Source organism: Lactuca serriola, chromosome 3 (assembly GCF_051521515.1).
Source record: "Lactuca serriola cultivar US96UC23 chromosome 3, Lser_US96UC23_V15, whole genome shotgun sequence".
Classification (NCBI taxonomy): Eukaryota; Viridiplantae; Streptophyta; class Magnoliopsida; order Asterales; family Asteraceae; genus Lactuca; species Lactuca serriola.
The window spans coordinates 263,743,662-263,749,988 of NC_136410.1; positions in this window are offsets into that span (position 1 = coordinate 263,743,662).

Sequence of the window (6,327 nt, forward strand, 5' to 3'; positions counted from 1 at the left end):
GATTTGGGATAGATTGAAGGAATTATATTCCACAGACGAAGACTTGAAACACTCTATCCAAACTCTCTTGTTATCTCAGACTCTTCCCACTATCCCGGGAACCAACTCTCTCAACCCAACCCTAGAGGTCATGGTTTCCCTGATACGCGTATGGGTCCTGTGCTTTCAGTAGTATGGGCCCATACTACCTTCCACACCTACCCATATTTGTATGAAGTACTACCATAACACCCGAGTGAAAACATGCATAACAACGCTCAGCCCTCACAACTAGAAGAACACTGGAAATCTCTCATAAGGAAACCCTAGGCTACAGGCATCACAAATCAGGCAACATTATCATGAAATCCTGAAGATCCCTAGCCTAGCACTAGCATGCTGTTCTAACAAAGCTCAAAACACTTATCATGTATGGTATTTTGGGGTTACTTACTGGCTCCGGTACCTCCGCGTCCTCCTTTACTCATTTTGAAAACCATTTTAAATACTCTTTTGAAAACTCTCCTCGATTTGAGACTGGAGTCATACGAATGTTCCTCCAATTCACTCAAACCAAGGCTCTGATACAAACTTGTAACGACTAGAAATTTCAACCAATTTAAAATTTTCAAAAACAACCCGATTCCATTAAAGTTTATTACAAAAAGGTTTTCAATACAATTTATTTTAAGTATTCCGAGAATCTCATCACAATTATAACACGAGGAGCGGTACGATCAGGCCTTCGTCTTGCCACGGTCACCTGAGGAACCTGAAAAACATTAAACCACAACTGTAAGCCTGAAAGCTTAGTGAGATACCCCCAAAATACCAACCACATATACCATACACGCATAATATGCCATAACATATACGATCACAGAACAACCATGCACTTCGGGTCTATTGTGGGACTGCTCCGCCGCACCGGCCAACAGTCCACCTGGTCCACCCTCCGAGTCTAGCCATATACCTCGAGTCTACAGTGTGATTGGTCCACCTGCACCGGGTCTTCAATCCACCTGGTCCACTCTCCGAATCTAACCACATACATCGAGTCTGCAGTGTGATTGGTCCGCCCGCACCGGGCCTTCAATCCACCTGGTCCACTCTCTGAGTTTACTCACACACAACTCACCAAGTCATCCCTTGACTCACCGATTCACGGCTCAACCGGAAAAGATTGGGACTCTTCGACAAGACTCGCCGAGTCCAAGAACAGACTCGTCGAGTCTAAGGCTATCTTCAACATACTCACCGAGTTATTCTTCCAACTCGTCGAGTTCCAGGCCATTTTCATCCAACTCGTCGAGTCCCAACCTATCTTCAAGCAACTTGTCGAGTCTACCCATGTGACTCGCCAAGTACCACCAGTCTGAATCCATACATAAGCATTCCAATCCATGCAATTGATCCAAAACGTAGATCTAGCCTCCTACAACCCATCCATCACGTAAAGTGGCAAACTTTACATGAATCCAAAGAGATATAGGCCTTTTACACTTTAGGCTAGGGTTTGGGACATGATGGCTTCACTAAACACTCAAATACAGGGACTTTAATGCACTCTAAACCTTCTCCCTACTAGATCTGAGGTAGCAACCTCAGATGTATCCTTCAATCCCAAGATACCACAAGCCAAACCTCTCACCCATTCCAAAAAGAAGAATCTATATGAGTAACAGCCCAAGAACGAGATAATACCTCAAAAGAACGCCCCAACAGCAAGGAAACTCAAATCCAAGCAAAGCCCCTTGCTCTAAGCCTCCTACCCTTCAAGATTTCCTCAATAATTACTTCCCCAAGCTTCCAAATGCAACTTGATCCACTCACACACGAAGGTTAGGGTTTCTGGACTTAAGGAAGAGTAAAGAGGCTGGGGGAATGGAGGTTATGATCTTTATATAGGGCTCAACCCCAAGAATTAGGGTTTTCTCCACTCAGCGCCTACTCGCCGAGTCCAGCCGCTGACTCGCTGAGTAGGCCACTTAACACGCGACCCATTTGCGACCCTACTTGCCGAGTCCACCCATGGACTCACTGAGTTCCCTTTTTCAATTTACTCTTTTAGCCCTTCAACTCTACTCTTGATATTTCGGGATGTTACAGGTTGCATGGCATCAGAACAATTTGGATAGACTTTTGTGAGAATCGGATATTTATGATTTATTAATATATTATAAGTTCAAATATATTAATATGAAATCATGTTATTTAATTAGTATTGATCAAGAATTAGTTTGGAATTAGTTGTATGATCAAAAGAGACTAATTAAATAAATGGGGATTGATTTGGTAAATCATTCATTCTTATAAAGCGGGCTTATGATCCATAGTTCTTCGTGTTGGGCTAAACCCATGTGGTGACCCATGGATAGTCCATGGAGTTTAAAACCCATGGATCATGAGGAATGTGGAAAGACATGAGTTACATGGTGTAACCCTAATATGAACACTATATAAGAAGCCTCATAGCTCATGAAATGTGACTTAGAGTCTTGGCAAGGAGGGCTAGCCGATTTCATGAAGTTTAAGTGTTCTTCTCTCAAGTTATTCCAATTGTTGATGGTGTTGTGTGATTCCATTTGAGGTGCAACACTTGGGACACTAAGCTCCTAAATCTCTAATGCTTCAAACTACAAGAAAAGGTATGTTATCTAACTTGTTTTATTACCCATGTATAAACTTTTGTATGCTAGTTAGGGTAATCCCTTGGAAAGTTCAAGCTTGCATGTATAATAGAGAAAACATAGATTGTTTGGTCATAATTTGTTGGTTTGGGCTAGGCATCTATCTTTATCGGTCTGATAGGGGTTTGCTCATGCAATAGGTGTTTGCGGCTTGTGTTCACGGTTCTAAGGTGTTCACGGCCGTGAACATGTTCACGGGCGTGAACCCGTTTGCGATTGGTCATGTCCTATAAATAGTGTGTCAGTGAGTCAAACGTATGTGTGTGTCCTGAGTGTACTTGACATTTACGGCTGAATAGAACATGTGCATCGTTAGATCTTCTCTGCTTCTACTCCTTCTAATTCTTATTGTTATTGCATCTTGATTGTGTTTGATCACTGGTTGGTTCATGTTTGTGGGACTTTACGATTGGTATCAGAGCCAATCTAGTGTCAAAATCATTCAAGTAGTGTCTCGGCTAGAGTAATTTGTTGGGTTTTGAGCAATCTAACACTTCCTAAGTGTGCATGCAACCCTAATAAACCTTGGATCTATGTTTTCTTCTAAAATACATGCAACTAATAACTTCCAAGGTTTCTTCCTAACTAGCATAGCATAAGGATTATGAATCATAAAAGTAATAGTAGAAATACATACCTTTTGATGATGGTTGATTGTTTAGAGTTTGAGAGCCAAGCACCAACAGTATGAATGCCTCAAATGGAATCACAAATCACCACAAACACTTGGAAAACTTTGAGAGAGTAGTATACTTTCTTGTGGAATCGGCCACCACTAAGTCTCACACTCTTAGTGTCACATTTCTTGCATCATATGCTTCTTTATATAGTGTGCGTGGTTAGGGTGAAACACTAATAACCCATGTCTTTTCCTTTCCAAGGATCCATGGGTTAAAAGCTCCATGGATCATCCATGGACTTTCATATTAGCTTAGCCCATTAACAAATGAGTATTAGCCCACACTATATAAAATATAATAGCCCATAATTTAATCAGTCTTCTTTTTAATCTCTAAATTAATTCATAATTAATTTAAGACTAAAACTAATTAAATAACATGACTTCATATTAATATATTATAACTTATAATATATTAATAAATCGTAAGTATACAATTCTCATAAAATTATCCATAAATCGTTTGGGTGAAGTGCAACCCAAATGGACCATGCCGGGCCGGGTCGAGTATGTACCAAATAAGTTATGGACTTAGACACCTTATCCAACAGACTCCCACTTGGATAAGTCTAATAACTATATTTACGTATGTTACTTTAGGAACCAACCAGCAATCGTAGCTCTCGAAAACTCTGTTGAACTATGAAGCGCCATTTTAGATAAGTGATCGTATAATCCTCTATTCTCATGATATCAGCCGGACAAATACATGGAACAACGTCGTACTTATTGTCCAGCAGTTTGTTTCCCGATTTTCGATTTGTTTGACAAAGAAATTAATCGAACACATCAATTTAGTTCTGACCGGCCGGTACATAGGTCACAACAAAATCATCGAGGGGCCCAGATATCATTTCTATTTCTAGAAGGAACTGATAAACTTTGACTCATATGCTTGTTCTACTACTTGTTGAATTGTACACAAAGGAAAGTTTTATAACATCAAGTTACTGATGCGTTTACGTGCAATCAATGCACAACTAACTCATAGGTAACAACTCATATCTCTAGGTTTGAAGATTTATATGATATTACCGTCTCACGATCACTCGAGATAAATTCGATGAAGTGATACAAGTGAGCATGGGTTTATTCCAATACTCATAACTTATGAGCACTCATGAATGTTGTAGCAACCATTGCTATGACTAAACCCATTTAGCCATCTACAAACTCGATTCATGAAAGTCTTGATTCATACCTACAACCAACATATGAACGACTGTGGAGTGTTTAAATAACTTAGTCATTCAGAAAGAATAACCTAGCTATATTGGAAGTCAAAACATGCAAAGTGAAACACAATAATAATCGGATCCAATATGGTCTCAGAACCCTTTTGAATATAAATAGAACCACCTTTTATTTATCACCATATTGATTACACATTATTCATTGTATAATGTTTCAAACAATCAACTTAAGACTTGAATAAAAACAACAGTCGTCCCATGATCCTAGCATGTACACTTTGTTTTTCTAAACAATAGTTATGCCATACTCCAAGTATGCACACTATGTTTGTCTATGATCCTTACATTGTGATGTAGATCAATTGAACATGATTCCATTGATACTCATTTGACAATCCCAAATCCTTATTGTAAATGTGAGAATCCCCGATTCCTATCATTTACCAAAAATCTGTTAGATTTTAAACTTTTATGCAATGTTCCTTTTGTAATGATTATGCGCAAAGTCACCAAAACCTTGTCACCAGTCATTACAGAGTATTCCAAAGAAGGTCAACTTCTATGGAACGGAAGTCTCATATTCAAAGTACATTGCTTTGAACATCCTTCTTGCATTAAGGTTTTCTAATCTTACATAGATTGAATAACTTCCACCTATGGAGACATTTCCATAGTCCCATTTTGACTATCACTTCCGAAAAGGAGTTACTTCTTTTCAGAATATGTCAATATGGTCCTTTCCGACAACTTACATCATACTTCCAACTGTCCCTGGGCAACCAATCTTTGGCGAACCTCAGATTTGTCCTCGACAATTGCTTAATCACTTTAGTCATATCCAGTTCTAGACTTTTCCATTCTCAATGCCTTAAGCATTTGGAAAATTTAGAAAAGATGAATATTATAGCACACACAATCGATCCTATATCCGAAGCATATGGGACACGATTCATGATGTTTGACATAAAGACATGATACTAGACCAGTCTTTTGCTACAATATTTTTTATTTGCTATGTTTTCAAAATTTAACTATGAAGTGGGATGCCGTAGTCATAATTGAATTTTGAGAACGCAATATATATAGAATTTCCTTAAGTCGAACCATTCAGACATAAAATTCGTATATATGTCCTTGACTAAAGATGATTAAAATCTCAATCTAAGCTTCTAGAATTGAAATGAAGTATAATTTCCTCTCCCTTAATTATAGCAAAACGACTTTTTCAACCCCTGCAACTTCATGAATTGAAACTTTTGTTTTTCTATAATTAACATTGCTAGCTTGCAATACTAAACGTAATAATCATGCTCCCACTAACATGATGATTATCAGCATAACACTTATGCTCCCACTAGGTCTGACATATTTCCAGAAATCTGCTGGACTTCTGAAATTTAGATTCATACACCCTTTCTTAGATAACTCACATGTGTGTCTAAGCAATTTCAAGAACTATGAAAAGGGATGCCGTAATCATAGTCTCAATTTCTTAGACCTTTTCCATTTCTCACAAGTCCATGTTAGTGTGCCGGTTAACCACACACGCTCCACTAACGACTTTTGAAAATGCATATAACACAATTGATATCTACGTAAAATCTACTTAGTGAAAGCGTTTCCTCACCATCATTTTCATGAATCGGAGAGAAACCTTATGACACTTAGATTTTATAATGTTTGAGTTCTTATCCATGCGAATTTGTCAAAACCATAATCACAAGATAAGGTTACCGATAAATTCAGCCTTACATGGATTAAACTTGTTCAGTCTTAGTTTCTTGTC